At 46.7% G+C, this 21,351-nt stretch overlaps 1 protein-coding gene across 2 annotated transcripts in view; it reads right to left on the reverse strand.

Moving 5' to 3' along the window:
- Positions 1 to 21,061, reverse strand: part of LOC138265847 (ETS-related transcription factor Elf-4-like) — a 258,940-nt gene extending 237,879 nt beyond the window's left edge. Inside the window, exon 1 of one of the 2 annotated variants that reach the window (XM_069213944.1) lies at positions 20,410 to 21,061. The gene's annotated coding sequence lies outside the window, so the exon portion shown is untranslated. Of the gene's footprint in view, positions 1 to 19,806; positions 19,915 to 20,409 lie in introns of those variants that run through there. The other variant, XM_069213951.1, reaches the window with a different exon arrangement.
- Between the last annotated feature and the right edge of the window lie 290 nt (positions 21,062 to 21,351).

Consider the following 21,351-nt stretch of genomic DNA (forward strand, 5'->3'; position numbering starts at 1 on the left):
TTGGCTTTGCCAATGCTTGTTTTTGTATGTGATTTGCTCCTACATGGATATAATACTCCTGCGCACTGTGTTATACCATGAAGCACTGTCGTATGTCATGAGCTCCTTTTCAAAACTGCCACTATTACTACTGTTTTATTTTGTCCTATCCTTTACACCGTACAATCACCTTTGCACCCTGGGCTCCTAAAGCATCCTGCTCTTTTTCCATTCACTGACTTTGATTCTATGGTCCACCCCTGGCTCTCCTCTCAGCCAGTATGCTGGATTTCATGCAATTTATGTAACTTGAACTCAGTGCTTAATTTGTCCTGGTGTCTTCGGTGCTCAGCAGTGGCAGGCACCTATTTCTTAACACCAGTACTTTGATAGTCTACCACATTGTGTGCTACCTGATTATTTTTAAATTAACACATCGAAAGTGTACTTGACAATTGAATACATTGAATTAAAATAATAACAGCACACCCAGGCCATTTAACAGCTTTGCATTACCTGTAATAGTCAAAACCATCACATTTGTAGGAGTGTGATGGTTAGTGGATAGCACTGGTACTAGCATTTGGCAGCAGTGGCAGGGCTAGTGGGGGGTGCAAGCTGCTGTTGTCTCCTGAGAAACACCTACTGCCCTAGCATTTTGTAACAAATTAAGCCCGGCTTGAACTCCTCCACCTGTGCCCTTCCCGCCCCATGATAAGGCCAATTGTTTTCTTCATTTGAGTAGTAAAAGAACGTCTGCCAAGCTTCAGTTGCATACAGCACAGGTACGGCATTGGAGGAAGCAGTGCGAGCTTTGTTGATTCAGGAAGGAATTACAGGACAGGTAGACGCACACGCCCTGTAGAGCAGCAATTCAAGGAGCCCTACGTGTGAGAAATAAGCATCCCTTGCTTCTGTGCTCCTGCTACGTTTGCTCTTTATCACTGAATCTTTTAATATGCAAAACCCAAAACGATTGCCTTTGCCATGCTTGGTGGCCTTTTGCCTAAAACTTTTGGTCGCCACTAAACTCCTTTCACTTAACGCACAGCTTTACACGATCTATTTTCGCCTTGTGTTTACACTGTACTACATTTATGACGGACCAGTCGCACATCAGAGGGACGAGGATGCTTGGTGACATTGTGAAGGCTCTATGTCCACTAAAGTCTCTAATTTGCACTGGCCTTGGGATAGCAGCATCAGTGGCGTAACAAAACTTGATGGCCCCCCTGCAAAGTACATAGCGGGGGCACCCTCCATTCCCACCCAGCAGGACCTAGTCAGAAGTTCTCAGGCCAGGGACCCATGCACAGTGCATGACTTCTGCTGCTGAGGGAACCCCCATGAAGTTGCCCCCTTCCCCTGACACCCCGCCCCACCGCAGGGGCTGTTACGCCACTGAGCAGCATGTAAGTCCTCGTGGGGCTGCAGATGTTGAAGAAGACCCGTAGTACTCGCACCCTGTGAACAGATTTTGCCACTAATTATGCATTTTGCTAGCTGGTGTGTGACCCAAAGAATTTTCTGGCACCTGCCCGCAGGGAAGAAAGCAAGCAGCGCTCTGGCAAATTGTTAAAAGGCAAGAAATTAGGAGGGCGTGGCCAAGATAGCAGCTAGAGCGGTCCATTAATGCACAGGTTCATTTGGGGCCTAACACAAATCCTGAGAAATCGGCTTATCCAGTCTCATCAGCATCGCCTCAGTGTACCCGCAAGCCCCCTGTAAGGTGTTAGTGCGCAACAGAGCCCCCCATCATTTGTGGGGATGAACATGGAATGCAACCATGCCCAGAAGACAGCCTGCTGTCGCGGCTGTGAAATCTGTAAGAGCCTACTCCTGGTGTCCACCGCCGCAGCTACCTCCCTTGGTAAGCATGGAGTTCTTGTTGGGGAGGGCGCATGCGCTATGGGTGCCGCGCTGTGCTTTCCATCCTGCTGATCCTGCTGACCTGTCTCCAGTGTAGGCGTGGGCCACAGCACACTGCTGAGCCCCATGAGAGTACCACCTGGACTGCACGATGGGAGCGATCTTGTCCACCCTCCCAGACCAGTGAAATGTGACTCTAGGCCGTGGGGTGGGGGCCCGGAGCACAGTTGAATCACCACAGGGTGGCGCCAATAAACATGAGTGAGCCATAAAGTAATTCCGTCTGCCTACCCGGTCTTCATTGTGGTGCACGCTGGGAAGCCTACTGTCTCAAGCCTGGGACCTTCTCAATAATTTGGCTTTGTTTGCTGTGTGTCACCCTCTCTAACCACAACACATGTCCCATAGCTTGCAAGGAGTACCTGAGGCACTCGACCACCAATACGAATGCATCACTGAGCAAAAGGGCAGGACAGTACTCCTTCAATGGCTTAACAATGATACCTGGGATTGGAACTGCCCTTCAGGATTCTGCATGGCTTCTTGCTTGGTGTAAATCACAACCCCCCCCATGCTGAATGCAGGCAACTTCATGGACCAGCGAGAGCTGTGGCCCATGCCCCTTCGCTCAGTGGGCCCGGATCACAGCTCCGAGCCCAATGCACCTGCACTGACTAACTGCTTTCACCCCCTCCTTCCTTTATGCTTCGTAGCCTCTTGGGGCCAGTGTTGTCCTTACACAGCACTGCACAGGAATCACCACTCTGAGGAAACTGCACCTACCCACTTTACACTGGGGTTCAAGATAAAGGTCTCCATTTATTACCCATGCATTCTGATGCAATTATAACAAGGGGGTCCCTTCTGCTCGGTGCCTGCTATTACACCCTGACCTCTGCCTCGCAGCACAATGATCAAACCATAAAATGCAAGACCTTCCTTGACCATGCCTGCCACTATGAAACTTCACTCGGCTTCCACCAACAGCACTACCATGCCCTCCCAAGACTTGGACGCCACCCTCCACACACATTCCAACCGGTTTAGGCGGTTCTCCCAGGCCATTCTGGACACCAACAACCCCCTTAGAAACGAAGATAGACTCAGTATCACAAGACGTCAGTCTTCTCCGGGCTGACCACTGCAAGCTCTCTCACAGGGTGGAAGAAACCAAGTCATCTCTCCTTACTATGCACCCCACTGTTCAGGAGCTACAGGTGCAGCAGCTGACAGGAGATGTGGCCTCACTGCACTGCAGGGTGGAGGATGCGGAGGGGTGTTTGTGGCACAAACATATCAGATTTCCGAACTTCCTGGAATGCGTTGACGGTCCAAGCGCTGAATTCTTCCTCAAAAACTGGCTCTTGGACAACGTGTTTGGCGATAAAATACCAACATTATTCTCAATTGAACGGGAACAAAGGATCCCAGGCAGACCTTACCCCCCTAGACCGCTTATTGCTGGACTCTTCAATTATAGGGACCACAATTTGATACTTTAATGCTTCCATGCCAAGGGGACTAAGAACTTTGAGGATGCCTCCATTTCAGCATACCTGGACTTTACAGTAGAGGTGCAAAGAATGCAGAACTGTTACACCAAAGTCAAACAGCATCTCCGCACTCACAATGTCAAATATGCCCTACTGTTTCCTGCGAAACTTTGCATGGTTGACGATTAGACAGACCACATATTCGCATCACCAGAAGACGTCTGTACATGGTTAATCAACACCTCAGAATCTGCACAGATTCCACAAATTCCACAGTAAACAATCATTGGCAAAGCCAGTGGGTCTCACCTATGCAAAAGCTATTGGCTTTGCCAATGTCTTTTAGCCATGGCGTACAGCAGTAAGTTAGGAAAAAAAAGCACTATAATGCGGCCAGCTCTGGCCATGTCAGTGATTTTTTTCTTATGGTGGGTGGGCAACTCAGACAACAAGAGGGAGGGTGGGAACGGGCAACATAAACAATGGTAGGATGGGTGAGAATGGCAATGGGTTGGTAAAAAAGTGCCACATCATAAAGCTTTTTGTTCTTATGGCGCAGGGTAACATGAAAGTGGGACGGAAGAAGCAAAAGAGAACAATAGGAGGGTGGTGGTGAGAGGAAAGAAGCAACATGGACAAGGGTGAACTGCCAGGCGAGATCGTCCCTGAACAGGAAACAAACATTTTGGGACCAGTTTCGGGGTGTCACCCCTCATCAGCCAGGCTAGCTTGAATGCAGTAGTGCAGTGAGCATGGGACCCACGTCTGGGCAAACGCTTCCCACTTAGGGCGACAAAGGCAAAAAGAACAGATGATTGACGGAACACTGAACAATGCAAAGATTCACCCCCAGTCACAAAGATCTGGGTTTAATCCTCCAATTAGGAGGCAGCAAATAACAGTGACAATGAAGCCAACAAATGGTAAACAATGGGCAGGCTCAAAGCCCCTTATAGTGAACAATACATCTCGCAGCAACAGCACATGCGCTGTTGGCAAGATAGACCTAAAAACAAGTGGAAGTAAAGCACTACAGAAAAGCAAATAACAAAAATCACTCTGAGACAATGTCACTAAGTTATAATTCCCTGGTGGCATCCCTTCTGCCTCTTAGAACTCATGTAAAGTATGTTTACAAGGAAAGCTGTACTTACCCTAGCATGCCAGCAATGCATGAAAGCACCTATTGTGTGCCAACATGCGCTTCGAAGCATCAATTGTCAGAAAGTTTGGCTCTATGCCAAAGCCAAAAATGTAAATGAATGAACTTGTGAACATGGTAAATCTGATGAGGGTTTAGACAGTACATTATTGCCTCAAGCTGAAGAACAAAGCAGTTTGTCCCTCACACAATCCAGAGCCATAACGCAGGTTCCTGAAGCCATTGCAAGGCAGGGGCCCAACCCTCAAGGCCCCATTGAGCCCAAGGTCAACGAATATCTTTCATATATGGGTAGAGTGACCAAACGTCCTGGATTTCCCAGGCAGTCACACTTTTTAGAGGACTGTCCCTGTGTCCTGACGCTTTTGTTCATTTTACATAAATGTCCCGGTTTTGGGGGCAAAGGTCAAGTCAACCTGAAAATGCTTTTGTTAATTTGAAATGAATGTCCCCGTTTTGGGGGAAAGGTCAGGTCAACCTTTGAATAAGAAGTGAAAGGTATGTTGTCCTTTCACATGCATCTCTAGGGTCCTAAATACATCTGCTGCCTGCTCGAGCGCGCGCGTGCCTGTGTGTCTGTGTACAAACACACACACACACGTGCGACAGGCCAGATATAAAAGTGAGAATAAATGCTTTAGTCCTACTTTTATGTCCAACCTGTCCCACTTCTTTCTTTTTAAAATCTGGTCATGCTATATATAGGGGGCTCCTGGGGCCCTCATCACATTTTGCACTCCCCCACATTTTACATTACGTCACTGACACAACGTGAAAGTCTTTGCTTAAATTTCATTAGAGACGAGATGGGTCACAGCGTCTGGGGAGCTCTGCAGAATCCCTGGTATGTCATCATCGTGTTTGCTGTTTTAGTCCCGGGATTTTCCACGGTCTGTGGACACGCCCACCGCTGCGGTGACACTGCCTAGACGCAGTCCACGGGATGCTGCGAGGAGGGGCCCCCAGCCTGCGGCCTCGGTGGGATTCTCCAGACTTTTGGCATTCAAGAGTGGGGCGGCAAAGAATGTGCCTCCAGGGCAGGTAACACAAGCGCTATCATTGCAGCCGGGTCTGGGTATGATCCAGGGAGGGACGCCATGCCCTGAGGGCCAGAGTGCCGCTGCCCTGCCGCCCCCCCCCCCCCCTCCAGAAGAGTAACCAGACCCTCGCAGATCACACAGTCACACGGCAGGAAGATGGGGGCGTTCTGCCGGGTTATCGTGCATTTCGTCATCTGAGTTTAACGTGTGGTGGCTGTTTCTACCGGTCTGAGGGGTTTTAGTGCTACACTCATTGTGAGTGGCGTCGAAGGTACTCCTCATCCCAGGACAGACCAAGTCACTCCAAACTCCAATGTACAGTCTTCACCAGAACACGTCAAATCATTTGGAAATACTCACTATTCTCTTTCAAGCACTGCTTTTTGCTATTGGCCACGTTAATGTCATATACACTGTTTGACATAACTTCTGGTTGCGTATACTAATGATTTTAATACCTGGGTTTATTTTAATATATAGCATAAGCTTCCAGTTGCGTATAGTAATGATTATAATACCTGGGTTTATTTCAATATATAGCATAAGCTGTTACTTTTGGCATGCTCTGCCAAAGAAACCGAGATATATGCTGAGCGTCGGGCCAGCCAGGTTGGGCCTCTCTGCACGAGATCTACCTTTCAGTATAGAGGCTGCTGAACATAAAACCTCCCGGGAGGTTACTACGCTACAGCCGCACGTTATACGGACACAACAGTTCCATCAAAATGATCTTACAGCAGCCGCTAGTAGGGCCGAGCTGGGGTTCATGCTGCCCTGGAAGCATTGCGAAGACCTGCTGCTTGTAGGGACAATCTGGCCCTTCTGCTGGCATCGCCCTTGGTGCGGCCTAGAACTGCCCCACCCTGGCATCAGCTCAGGGTGAGGAGTCAACTCCCCTGCATGTAGCAGCGCTGTCTTCTAACCACAACTTGGGGCAAAAGTTGTCGCGTGGCTGCTCTTTGTGGCACTTGTGGCCTACACACTCAGTCAAAGAATAAACGTTCGAGGAAAAAACAGAGACACAGATACTATTAGCGGTTGATTTGTACAAAATGTAACCAGATAATCGAGATTAATAGTGGTTTCTCCACTAAACCAAATTGTGTGATCTTATTCTTATTCTTCGCTTTCACATACGAAAGCATTTTCAAATAGATGACGTCAGAATACTAGCTGTACAAAAACCTATTGCGTTTGATTTAATATACCGTGAAGTTGCTCCACCCATGAAAGTCTGGGTAAAACACAGGGTTCACATGACTGTTCCCTCAATCAGGGCACTGGAATTATGTAGCAGAAGAGGGGCACATTATGTGGCAGGGTTGAGTAGATGATGGGGCAAGAAAACGCAAATTATGCGGCATAATGCGACCAATTTCATAATATTACTTCATTATTTTGTCATTTTTAGGGTCGAGCCAGTGAGTGCATGCACATGTATTTCATATGAGAGACGCTGTTGTGTTCAGTAAAGGGCTTGGAGCCCGCCTGTTGTTCACCATTTGCAGGTTTGCTTGGCATTCTTTTTTACAGCCTCATAATTCAACAAGGCATACCTGGCATCACTTCAGTTTCTCTGTGTGGAGCAGAGATCAAGCACTACAAGATGTAACTTAATTAGTTCCCATCTGCTGCTCCTAACATGATTGAGATACTATTAGTAGTTTTTAACTTCGAGTGCCCCACAAACAGAAGCTTGTGACTGGCAAAAACTTGTCCTGCGGGACAAACAAAATAGCAAAGTTTTAAGTTTTAAAGCACACTTTTTTTTTTTTGCCAAGTCGTCTTTTCTCAGTTTCTTTTAATGTTTTCTTTTGTTTTTGTTCTTGGGCGCTGTTGTTAAAAGATGCAAATTAACTTGTTTGTAATATGAGAGACCCATTCCATTGTAAATGCTTATTAAACTTGTTAACACTGCCTGGGCATTGGTTGCACTTCATTAGGTCCACATTAACACCCAAGTATAGCAATAAGAAACAAAACGTTGACCTTCCAGATTGCAAAGGGCCTTCCAGTGCACAGCACAAGTCGTTGCATTTTTAGTAACTTTTGAAATGTTTGTGCTAGAAACATTTTAAAATCTGCAGATTATGCGGCAGATGATTGATTATGTGTCAAATGCGGCACATCCAGATTTACACGAAAGTCACCACGGCCGCACAATCAAATAATTCGAGTGGCCCTACTCTTAATTCGCTGATGGCACTGTCAGGAGGCAGGGAACGAATGGTTTTAACTTCATCTTTAAAAACTATCACTTTTGTTAAGTTCTTCTCAGTGCAGTCCTCTAACGCGACGGGTTAATTTCAAAGCCGCCATATGTTAAAGAAATTAACTTTTTGAATTATAAAGAGGCTTTATCATGTTTATGTAATGTTTATCGTATGATGATTTATGTTTTTAGGGCTCCGCTCATGCTCTAAGCGCCAAGCCAGACCCTGGGACGGCTCGTGCTGCTAATTTGTTGGCTCGCCCACCCCTACTTGCACTAACACTCTTTCTGAAACCTTACTGTTGGGTAGCAGCCAGAGTGAGTACCGGAGGACTCCCTCACTCTGCGACTGAGCCCTGTCAAGCAACTACTACCTTTCTGCCCTCCGAGTGTGTATGTTCGCCACTGTGTGGTGTTTTGAAAGTAAATTACTTGTTCTCTTAGAAGAAAGCGCTGGCTGGACATTGATTCATTAACTGCTATCGCAAATGTCATTAAGTTCTCCGTTTCTACCCTTCATCTCCTGCCTCAGTGAGCCGTAGACTGCTCGGCTTCGACAGCCTGTGGGGCGCTGGCTAAAGGGGTGCTGACCCGTTTTTAGGGTTAACAGCGAAGCCCGGGTCACCATTTGTGAAAGGCACTCAATTGTTACAGTTGTAGCCCAGTAACCCCTCTCTGCCCTGGAAAGCGAGAACAAGCTGGCATAGGAATAATTACAAATTAACATATTTACTCTGGGATGGATGCTAGATAGTTAAACGGTATTGCCTTTAAGTTTCAAGACGAGTCCCAGTGGGTGGGAGCTTCGGGCAGGTATGTCCTGGAAATCGTGGGCTCTCACAATACTTTTCTCCAAAGTCGAAACAGTCAAATATGTCCTCCGGTCAAGGCCTGTGGTAAACCAGAACTCCACGTGGGAATGAGGGTAAAGTACTACAAAAAGGTGGTTTTTAAGACATAAATCCACTGTGCCCGCAGAACGTGGACTCAGGAGGTGACTGCATGGCAGGCTTTAAGGCGCTGTTGAAAATGATAGCTTCTCTTACTGACTGTTTCTGTCAAGCTGTTGGGTTCATTTAATTCATGTCATAAAAAGTATCAATTATTGCCAGACATTAGCAGGGCTGAGCTCAAAAGAACTTTAAGATAACACTGGTATGTATTTTTTTTTTAGAAACTGAGCTTTATAAACAGAAGGGCTGTTCCATTGTCCCGAGGTCCTGACGAAAGGCACAATAAACCCGTATCACTCAAGGCTTTTTCGTCTGATAAAGGCTGCCTTTCCAGTACTGTGGGTCAGCCCTGCAGTCTCTACCGTGTACTCAGTCAGAAGAAAACAGGGCGGCGTGCACCCTCTAGCCTGGAAAGCACAGACAGTCCGTCTCTGCCCAAGGTCGACGGTAGTCGTCGGCGCTGGCAGGGTAAGCAGGACACGCTCCACTTTACGTTACGCACTGAGCTGACCTCTAACAACGGCACTGGCGTTCGACCCAAACAAAAGCCCCATTCTGGGCCAGTCACCTTAATTTAGCTGTGGCTTAAATTCGGAGTAAGCGGACTGTAAAAAAAAAAAATCCAGGGTATCACAGCTGTCCTCCATGTCTCGAGGAGGAGCTTCAGCCAGAGTTGTTACTTCAGGACCCAAACCTATCATGGGAACACAAAAACTACAAGTCCCAGCATGCTTAGCGGTCTTGGATGAAAACACAAAGCAGGCTGCAAATCACCTTTATGGCAGCAGCGCTATCGAGCACTCTTTCCGTTATAAGCAGTACTTTAAACGGGCAGGCACTGTGCGGTACTGAGTACTTCTCAGCACTGGTACAGTACCTTTAAGGGGAGAGTATACCAGCACTCCTCAGAAGCAAGCAGGTACTCTACACTGGTTACAAACAGCATCAGTCATCTGGTCTCAACCGCACACCCCACTCCAGATTTTGATAAACAAAGCACCTCGTGTTTGAGAGGCTCCAGCTCCAATAAAAATGTTCTTTGTAATGTGCTCTGAAGCTCCATGCAACCAGGTCAGAGCTACGTGGAATAGCTGAAGTACAGAAACAACTGGTATTTGTATAGTGCATACCTAGCCAAAGGCACTGGGCAGCTGTTCTAGGGGACAGGCAACAAATGAGTGAGAGGTAGCTGGTTTGTGGACTGTTACTGCATTGTGATGTAGTGCTTAGTAACCTGGGCCAAGGCCGGGTTGACCAGACCCCATATCAGGCATTTACCTGGCAGCCTGGAAGGGTAGGGGGCTGCTTTTGTTTCTGGGGGGTGGTTTTGTAGCAGTGCAACAGTTTTAAAAGCACTGCAGAGTTCCTTGTTCATCCAACAGTTTTCAGGCAACAATAAAAGTGCAGATATAATTATAATTCCGGTGCTTAATTTATCTGTTGGAGAGGGATCAGAGTTTTGTCTAGTGGCAGTTTTGAATAATCTGATAGTGCAGGGGGTTAACATGCCTGCTGCAAGAAACGTGTACTATGCAGATCACAGAACAGTATTTTATTTTCAGTGCTCACTGGGATACTGCTTTTCCCACAGAGATTCCATAACTTACAATAAAAATCGAGCATACTGTGCTATCAAGTGCCATTAAGGAGTTGCACATCATAGTACAAGTTAGACAGTTAGGTTTTTTTCCCCAGTCTTTATCCTAATTTTGCTAAAAAGGGGATGTTTGGGTAGAAATTAATTGTTATGAGTAAAGCCAACCCTAATCACTGCATTAGCTTTTGAATCCTGAGTTTATGCTTCCCCAGACCAAGCACTCTTAAAAATGTTGATATGGATGACAAGTGAATCCTACACCTTGTAGTCTTAATACACCGATTTATAGGTGTATGATTCATTGTCTCTTTATGTGTGTGAAGCATTCCAACGCCCTACACTGGTAAGAGAAGTGCTATAAAACACATGAAATACATGTGAGCGAGGGGCTATGGAGAAATGAGAGGTGCTGTTATAGGGTTATGGTGAGGGAATCATGGAAGACTGTTGTATCCTGGTGCACTGTAAGCTCATCATTTACTATGCTTCAAAAGCTAATACAATTGAATGTATAAAGAAAATGTGTTGTACAATGCACATGTTTTGCCATTTTTTCCCCCAGATTTTCTTGCGGGAAGAGGGGAAGAGGACTGACAAACACTATTGTAGTGGTCAGACTCGCTCACTATGCACCCTATGGGGGCTGGCCCGGTGGCATAACAATAGTCCCCACAGCCCTCAGGGTGAAGGGAGGCCTCCCGAGCTCCATGGAGCCCCCTCAGCCCTGTGCATAGTCGGCAGGCCCCTGAATGAGCGCTCCTGACTGGGTCTGGAGCGTGAGGGTGCCCCCTCCAAGTATTTTGCATCGTGTCCCCCTCAATCTTCAATATGCCAATGCACTGGCCCAACAAAATTTACCAGGGCTGCTTTGGGTTTCCTGACCTGTGCTATTTGTGCCTCTTGCAGTGCTGCTGGGAAGGAGAGTTCTGGCCCTAGGCATCCACTGCTGGTGAGAACACGGCACTGAAGCTGTTAAAGGGGTGGCCAGTAATTAACCAACCCTTCAAGCAAACAGAGGAACTCCCTTACATGCCATGCATAGCTCCCGACAGGCCACTCCCTCTGCTCACAAAGGCTGCGGCTGCTACCAAAAGGAAAACACGCCCAGGACAGATTTAACCTGCGGTTTTCAGGAGGACCTGCAATCCCTGGCTTTGTAGGCGCTAGATTCCCTGCACAATATCACCGGCTTGCTCATGTTTTGTTACAAGCATTGGCGTCATCACAGCTGAGAAGGAGCCTCATGTTATGTACGACACCATCAGCCAGCCCTAGCTGGCTTTTTGGCTAAAAACACTTTGCATGCTGGGATTTCATCTGGTACTTAGAAATGGGAAGGTGAAACTACATGTCCCATTATACAGAGTGCCTTAGGTTAGACAGCAAGGACTGGCCGAGGGTGTCACCCCAAGTGAGTTGACAACTACTGCTCTACACAGGAGTGGAAAGCTGATACGAGCCCCAGCTGTCCTGTATCAGCTGTTCTACTAGCCCGGGCCTTTTTTTGCATAACGATTGTTCTCTTTCCCTCTGTGTCCATAATAATTGTAGAAATTAAAATAAGAAAAGCAAAAGAAAGACGCAGAACAGGTTAATTTACGCAAATAGGAATGGGGCGATGCAGAGCTCCGAAGTTCACTTCCAAGCGTGAGTACTCATCTAGTCCAGCTTTCTCTTTGTATTCTGGGATGTGTAGTCCAATTCATCTCATTAAAAAGTCAGGACTAGAAATGGTACAAACTGACCCTGGATTAGTTGAGGATTCGGGTACTTGGAGGGACCTGTGTGATAAACTTGAGACAGTTTGGGGTGGGGCATCCGACTGAATGACAATAGAAGGCACCCAACGACCTACTGTGGTGGAGCATGTTTGAAGGTGAATGCAAACGTCACAGGAAATGATGTTATTTCTGCTAAGCCTGCACTCAAACTGCACTTTTTGTTTTCTGTGAAAATCTTGAAGGCATGTGCATATGTAAGTGGGCAAACATACAATAAAACACATTTATAAGAAAAAAATCAGGACTAAATGCCCCAGAAAGCAAAGAAAAACCCTGCTCTGGATGTGCTACTCGCGCATTGACTTGGGACATTTGAGTGCGCTGGAGAGCTTTAATAACCCGCTACAGTAGGGGCTGATAGCAGCTGGTGAAGCTGCAAGGAATCCAGCGCCCCTCACTGCACACACTCTCCCGTCATTGGTCCATTCTGATTAGATGGGTCTCGGCAGGATATTCAGCATGACACAGTGGGTCCTAGGGGACACCTTACTGGCTTTGAAAGTACTAGACATGGGCTCCAAACGGTGGCCATGACAGTTCTGTGATCCTGGACACATTTCTTTACCCCACTGTTCTCTTGATTGTGGAAGTATGTAGAAAAAAGATGAACACAAGCACCATTCTAATAAGTCTCAATAGGATAGCTCACTTGGATGATTCACCTGTTGCATCTAACCTGAAGGACATTGTTGAATAATTATTACTCCGTGTTGAAGAATGATCACATTTCAAAACAGGGTGCCTAATCGGCAAGGCTTTGGCCACACCCTTGGATAGCGCTTCCAGCCGCACTAACCCTCCATTGGCCATTCGTACCAGCCAGTCAGATAACGCTATGCATAGACTTCTTTGTCTTGGAACAGCCTCCCTAAACTCTGAAGACTTGAGTAACACTTCCTGTTGGTCCGAAGAGGCCTGAAAATCCACTTCGTCATTTCATCTTAAGGGTTGGGACATGCCATAATAATAGTCCTTCATTATGCTTCCCTTGGAACCCTAATGCACATCAAGCGGGACAGATGCCCAACACTGGACGCAACTGCAAGAGCCCATCCTAGTCCTAACCACAGCTTTTCCATTTTATCCACAGCGGCGTCTAGGAGAATTTCCAAAAATATATAGAGCATGATAACTTCTAGTTTTTGGGTCTGGCTAGACAGGACAGCTGTCTGAATTACCTGTTGTTGCCAATTCTTTAATGTATACATACAGTGAAAGGACTGTGGCTCCACCCCGAGGAATATTTCACTCTTCCTATACGCTATTATTCGCTTGGTCTATCAGTCCTCCTCCAATGGCGCACCGGCATTGCAACAATTGAGGATTTGTTTTACATCTCAACAGTACACCAAATCATTATACACAAAACACTTTATCTCACATGTACATTTTATTCGGGAATCAATTGCCTTTTTTCACTGTAGCAAGCTTTTTTGTGTTTTAGTCGAGACTCAAAATGCAAGCCAAAGCGCTTCAAAACACGAAGGTGGTTAAAGTGACTCCCAGCTGCATGATGGGCGAGCTATAGTAAATATTATTTAAAAAAACGTAAAGGTGATGGATAAAATAGGAAATGTCGAGTTGGAATATAGTAATACTATATAACGTTGTTGCCCAAGTAAAACAGTTATATATACATGTTGTTATTTCAGAGGTAAACGGAGAGATTCGACGATTTGTAGACTTAGTGACTGGAGAGAAAGGGGATCAAGAAGTGAGGCAGAGACAGTCAAATGCTAAAATGACCCACACAATGACACTTTTTGGAGTACAATAGTAGCAGATATCATCACATGGAACTGAAGGGAGGAGGGGAGTCTCCGAGGTAGCATGAGAAAATATCTGTTTACTGATACTGTAGTGAAAAAAACTCGAGCAAGCTCTACGCAAACGTGGCAGTGACAAAAACAATCTCAGAGCACGTCACCCAACGCGGAGAGCAGCACACGTAGGTCACAACACCACTGCCCATTGGTGGGCAGTTTTTGACAGGGGGCAGCACCCCGCTTCCGGCAACCTCTTGGCGTGGCGTGTAGAATTGAGGCGGCTGCACAAATGGGGTCAAAGATCCGTCTCACGGTTATTTTGACCCGTTGCACCCCAAGCCGCCCTGGGCATTTTCAGGGCAAAGCCCCCGGGCTCCAGCTCGCCACTGCCAGCGGCCCTCACCACATCTCATTTGCACCCCCCTGTTTCCAAGGATGCATTTCTGATTGGTGCAGGTGCTTCTGTGGTTGGCTTTACGTTCCGCAGGTTGAAGGAGATGGGCCTCGACTACGGGTTCAGGATTTAGAAGGAGTTCCCCGGACTGTCTCCTCGAAGGATGCCCGAAGGCGGTGTTGCGCTCTTGGCACAGGTATTCGTTGTAAAAAATGCTGGTACAATCCGTGGGAATGGAGTCGTGCTAAGTATGTAAGCACAAAGAACAGCTGTCCCAAAGGCATTGCGATTCTAACATTAGAGCACAGGGATGTCACGTCGTACATTATATCTGACAAGTGTTTCTTAATATTGCAATTTTGCAAGCAGGTTTCAATTCTTAATGAAAGTTGAAAGAATATGTCTTGTGATGTTTTTTCCACAAATGTTTTTTTTTTTTTCCTCAGGGCCTTTGCTGTTTGCTGCGTCCTGGGGCAATAACTATTTCAGAATAGTTTGGGGCAGATAACAGGTGCACAGACAAGGAAGTGGAAATATGGAATGTGTGCCACGAGCAAGCAGGGCGTTGAGTAAACTGCTACTTTTCTTGCAAAGTGCATGACTAAGCATTAATGGTCTTTAGGCGCTATAAGAATGACGACATATGTACAGTTTATAAATAGGTGTATGTTGTCTGCACTCTAACAAAAGAGTTATGCGTGACTTTTACAGATTACAGGTGTGTAAGAACCAGTGCAAGCCCTTTCACTGGAAAAATATGGCATTCGGATTTTATATTACCACATTTTGGAATGTCAAAAGAACAAGTTTTGCTTGCACCAAAATAACATTTGGTACATTTTAAAACACTTTTAGACATGAACCCTGCATTGGTTTCATAACAGTAGCAATGAACTGTGCAAAGAGCCTCAAACTGGCCATTAGAACTTATCTTACTACTATAATATATGCTCTCTGTGGGTGCTTTTGTGGGCAGACTTGCAGTTGTGTTCTCAGAATGGCGAAGGCCAATGTAACATCTGTACACGACTAATGCAGGGACTAGCTGCACTCAGTACAAGTAGTCCACAATGGGTAAGACGCATTTAACCATTCCGCAGAGATGATAGTGCAACGTTAAAACCTGTGACCTGAGGGAGGGCCTATGGACAGTTCCTTGCCCATGTGTAATCCCATGGTTCTCCTTAAATCATGGTGGTGGGCAATGCCCGTGCGATTTTAGCCAACCTAACTCAAAAGTCATTGAGTCTGCTCCAACCATTTTGATCTCATTTTTGCTGCATATAATTTTACCCAATTGTGGTCTAGCATTTGTCTTTTACCAGGAGGCGACCAGTCAGACAATTTGCATTCTGTTCCTTCCTGAACTGAATTTGCACAATAATCTAGGTGTTGTCCACATGTAATTGTAATTAGCTGTAGGAGGTATGCATTGAAAAACAAAGGTAAGAATGCGGATAACTGTGGGAATCTGCATCCCTGTTTTTTCAAAATCATTGACAAGGAAGAATGCTTAGACCCTCGTAGCAGAAAGGACTCTTTCCACTTCAGGGCACTTCCCTTCAACCCCAGTCCAGTGACTCTGTAAAGTAGGAAGTGGGATCTGATAGAGTCAAAGGTCACCAAAAGGTCAAAACGATATAGTTCTCCAAGATGTTCTTATCAGCCATACATCTGAAACCATCCTTGGAAATAATGTGCCCTGACGCACCCCCTGCCCCTTCCAGAGTAGAAGAAAAATGTTGTGTTGGAATAAAAAAAATAACAAATAAAAATTAAAAAAAAATCAGACGAACTACAACTCAATTTTACATAGATCTGGAATGGAAGATTGGAAATATGTGTTCTGGGTCCAACTTCTGTTTTATTTAATTTAATTTCTTTAACCGATAAGTCTATTACCGTTTTTTTTGCAGATGCAATTGAAGAATACCATTATAGAGAAGGGTTCACGCAAAGTGTATTCTCTGGGTTCCAACCAATGTTTTGCATAATGCTATAGTAGCCTTCAAGGGCTGTCCTCACACTTTGAAAGAAGGAAAGCATGTCATAAACCATGCCAATATTAGGAGCTGCAAGTCTGCGACACCAGGCTCCAGTTTAGTGTTAGGGGCCTCCATGGTCAAAACCAGTAACTCAGGTCTGTGCCACGTGGGACCACCAGTGCCTTAAATGGGCAGGCACTGTCAGGTATCGAGCACCTGCCTTTCTGTAATTTGAAAGAGAGAGTACCTGCAATTCTTAGGAGCAAACAGGTACTCTAAATAGCGAGTCCCTGCACCTCTGTAGTTCCATTTTAAGCACTGGGGACCACTCACTAATCTCCTCAATAAATATCTTTATAGAGTATTGATACAGTCTGGTACACTGAACTATAATTATCTTCCTCCACATACATTTCTTCTACAAATTACCAATGTGGTTTCTCAACCTTTATTAGACACTAAAGAGACTTTTAAGATTATCAGCTGCATATTCTGTAAGAAGTTAGAAACTCAAATTGCGCCCTGATGAAGGAAATAAGATTTGTGAAATATGTTGGCTATGCTATTGTGGTGATGGGATTTGATATAAAATGAAGATAAATTAAGAGGGGGTTGCAATACTTTTTTGACTAGATGGAGAAAGACAAATTAAAAAGACTTTGAATGTTTTACTTGAAAGACTAATGTTGTCATAATATATTTTAGGATATAAGAGCACTAGTACAAAACCGTCCTCATAAAGAGTTGTGCAAACAGTTTCAGTGTCACTTCCTTTCATGGTAGCTTGTGAAATCTGAAGGTTAAATAGGTCAGCTCATTTTTTGTAAATCTAGAATGAAACAAAAGGTTTGTTCAGAGTGGTTGAATTGAATATCTTGAATAAAGATGGAGGTACCCCTCTTAGACTGAAAATCAACTGCTAGATAGCAAGAATGTCATGATGAACATATACTGATATATATAAGATTTTTTTATTTTGTCCTCCTGTATGCCTCCTGGTCTTCTAAACGATTAACAAATCAGCCTTCAGGGCCAGGTGGTTGATGGATCAACAAAACGTTTTACCTGTGAGACAGCATGGGCCTGAGGTTCAAGCAGTTATGGATTAGCACTTCACATGGAATATCAACGTGAAAATGTGTGCAGCAGATGGTTTCTTAAGGCTTTCCGTGACAACTTTGTTGACTTTTTGTTAAACTTTCTGTGTGTCACAAACTATTCAAAAAAATAATATTGGTTCGTGATCATTTCAAAATCAGGTTTCTATCATAAAAATCAAAATCGAGCAAAGGCACTTGAAACAAATATCCAGTCTCGTATTTACTTTTTCACTGTTGTGGAGAAGTGTGGCACAGTGGTTAGAGCGGCAGACCCTGATGCAGAGATCTGGCCCAGGACCAGGGTTCAATTCCCACCTCAGTGGGTCTTGGGCTCAATTCCCTTGGACCAGATAATTTTCGCCTTGTGCCTAATCTAATTAATGTGTCCCACTCTGTAACTCTGGGCAATAGCTTGCTTAATCTCCACATAATTAATGTGTCCCACTCTGGGCAATAGCTTGCTTAATCTCCACAACAGCCCTCACAGCGCTTGGATGCCTGGCTTCACCCTGGGGCTGTCCAGGAGTGGGCACCTCACAGGGAAAAGCCAGGAGGGGTTCCACAGCAGTATGCGTACAGCGCCTTGAGACCCTAATGGGTGAGTAGTGCGCTATACAAGTGCGAAGTTTACTGTTGATGCAATTACTAAATTAAAACTACTTATTACTGGAACTCACATTACTGAGGTTGCATAATTTGCTGATGATTTTATTATGGCAACCTCACCATTTTCTTCGCAGCACTTATGTGTCATCAAACTCTATTGCGCTACAGCATGAACGCCTGTACAAAAGCCATGGTCATGGAAAGGAGGCTGTTACACTGCAGGGTAACATGTAGAAAGTGAGCCAAGTGGGCTTGTTCTCTGTGGCCATCCTGCATCAGACCACGAGGTCTACATTTACATCAGTGGGCCTGATACTCTAGCGCTTAGGCCTCCAGACAGGTACTTCGGTGTGTGCCTACGCTACACTTACTGTACTGCAGGTGCAGCAGTTTTTCCCAACTTTACCTGACCGAGGCCCCAGTCGAAGGAGGAGCCTGCAATGTATCTCCCCTGACAGCTCACACTTCTGTTGTGTGGGGCTGGCGGGTCGACTTCAGAGGCCACCAAACAGTCTCACTATAATCTTGATGCCTAACCAACACCCCGCGCCCGTCAGGTGTGTAGACTTTGACCGCCGCTACCTCCTGACCCGTGCTAATCTCCGCCTGCCCGACAGGTGTGGCAACAAAAGCAGGGCCTGATACTCCTTCTCTCAGGGGTGAGCAATGACTTCACAGCGGGCCCAACCCAGGCGAGGCCGAGCCCTGAACACGGTAACTGGTTAGGCTAGTCGCTGTAAGGCAGAGCGACCGGAGTAACCAGTTGCTGCTTCACAAGCCTGCAGGTAGGGCTTCGGGGCTCACACAGAGTGGCCCTTCACCTGCTGCCAGCGACGCCCCCATGCGGCTGGAGAAATTCATGACCGATCCCCCGTACTGTGGTGCGGTAAAGGCATGTCAGCATCCGGTGGCACTTACAAAGCACTCTGCCTGATGGTTTATTAACATGCCCTCAGACGCCCTCAGACGCCCTCAGACGCCCTCTCTATTTCTTGGAGATATACAAGGCGCACATATCATCAAGCCCTCAAAAACAAGTGTTTGTTTGGGTTTTGTTTTGATACATGCCACTGGGAAAATGCTTCAATGTTCAATAAATAACCAGCGAGAGGGAGAGTACCTGCACTTCTAAAAAAAAAAAAAAAAAAAAAAAAGTAACACTTTTAATTGGAGAGTACCGGCACTTCTCAGAAACAAGGAGGAGAGTACCTGCACTTCTATGTTTCCATTCCAATCACTGGCAATAACAAGTGGCACAACCCCAATCCCCCTCCAGCCCACTGATCTATGAAATCCCAGCCTTGGCTACGGGACGTGGATCAAAGCCAATCTCCCACGATATGCATTCTGGAACTTGTTATTCTGATTTTATAATTAGATAAAGAGGACTACAGACCCCAAAATGCAAAAAAATTACTGTATACGCCTCGCAGGCATGAAATTTCGAAAACTCTAGAGATCCGTGAAAAGCAATTTGGCAACAACACACCCTCCTCCCACATTACTATGGTGGCAGGTGATTCCATGTCATCAGTTACACCATGTGTCAGTTCATGGCTTTCATTTAACAATCTAATGCATGCTGGTAGTTGTAGTGTTGATTCACATCTACTGAATCAATTAGAACAGAAAATGAAAGCAGTCATTTGTAAAAGGAAAGATCAGAAATTGACCATGGCGTCCCTGATGACCTAAATAATTCCATAGCTCAATACATCAGGGCCCTGCAGACAGCAAAACTGTTTGTTGTGAACTGTTAGGTCAAAACACCTTGGACATGGCAATGTTTATCCTTGTGATTTAAAAAAAAATATATATTTTTAATTAGAGACGTTGGATAAGGCTTTGAGGGTGACAAAGAAAGCTTACCTTTTAAAAGTAAATGAGGGTCAAGTGAGGATCGGACTACGTAAAGAGGGTCCTCCGGTGCTGAGAAGTCAGCGGACCCTGGGCTCTCACATGTCTGATCACCAGCGGGGTGACACATACACAGGTCGGGGGTTAGCCATAGGTTTACTGACAAAGGATGGCCATAAACTGTTGCTTATTAACACGAACACAGGACGCAGCCGGGAGACGAGGCAGCCCGGGTCACATGCAAGAGGTCTGCTAGGAGGACTCCCCACCCCCTCGAAGATGTCGGAACCACCCCCACCCACATACGGCCCGAAGACATCTGTATAAAATACTGCGCGCAAAGACGGCAAAGAGCTATTTCCATGACTGCAAAGATATTATGCGGAGAGCGGTAGAGAAAGAGATTTGTCAAATGACAGGCGAGATGGAAGGTAAATGTGCTCCTCGCCCCACACAGGATATCTGAGCAACTTGCGTTTCAAACAAAAACAGACTGTTTCGGATCTTATAAAGAGCTCTGAAAGTTCTTTAGCGCCTGAAAGCCGGGCTTCCCACAGCGGCGCGCCCCCCGCCGGGACACACACGCCGGACCCCCACCCTCTGGCAGTCACATACCTCAGGGGCGCCCGGCTCTCGCCTCCAGGGCCACGTCCAGGTACGCGGGAAGCATCCAGCGAAGTGCGATGACCGCTGCCCTCTGAGCGCTACAACTAGGGAAGAGGCATCATTCCTCGCGGAAGGGGGGTCCCGAGAAGGGGGCAGTCAGCCACCGGCGCCTCCGGACTTTCTACTTTAAACACAGAAGAAACGGGCTGAGTCCGAAAAGAAGAAGTGCAACTCCGAGCAGCTCGGTGCGTGACTCAGAAGGCGAGTCAGCCGCTCCGGGGTGAGGTCCTCCTCCCACGGCGCCGAGCGCCACTCCCCTGCGCGGGCCGGGCCTGGGGAGCAGGTGAGCGAGCGGCGCCCTCCGGGGAGCGGGGGTGGGGAGCTCCGGGGAGGGCGAGGCGCGCGCGCTGCTCGGGGGGCATCAGACGCCGGGGAGCACCGGGAGGTTTCCACAGCTACACAGGCAGGACCCGGAGATGTAAGAAAGTCCTCAAGGACCAGATATTATCCGAAAGGAGGGCTGGGGGAGTGAAGCGCACTCTGCCCGCAGGGAGGTCCCGGAGGTGGGAGAGCCCTAGAAAGGGGCGCGCTTTTCCCGCAGATAGCCTCACGGTCCGGAGAGCCTCCCTGAGAGGGTCGAACACTGTCCGCAAGGAGACCTGGACTCCCTCAGAAAAGATCAGACACACTCCACAGAAACTACCCCACCCTGAGCGGTGGGAGCGGCTCTCGAGGGGATTACACATACACTGTCCACGCAGAGCCCCGGGGAGGAGAGACTCCCAAAAGGCCACTACGAGAGGGTCAGACGCTGTCCTCAGAGAGCCCGCGGCGTGAGCACAGCCTGGGACTACAGACGGCTCGGTTTTTTTTATTTGATAACATTTATTTGCCTCTCGCTAAGGGCACCAAAGCAAAGTGGTAAGCCGTCTCCGCAGAGATGATCAGAGC

The sequence above is a fragment of the Pleurodeles waltl genome, chromosome 2_1 (genome assembly GCF_031143425.1).
Source record: "Pleurodeles waltl isolate 20211129_DDA chromosome 2_1, aPleWal1.hap1.20221129, whole genome shotgun sequence".
Taxonomy (NCBI): Eukaryota; Metazoa; Chordata; class Amphibia; order Caudata; family Salamandridae; genus Pleurodeles; species Pleurodeles waltl.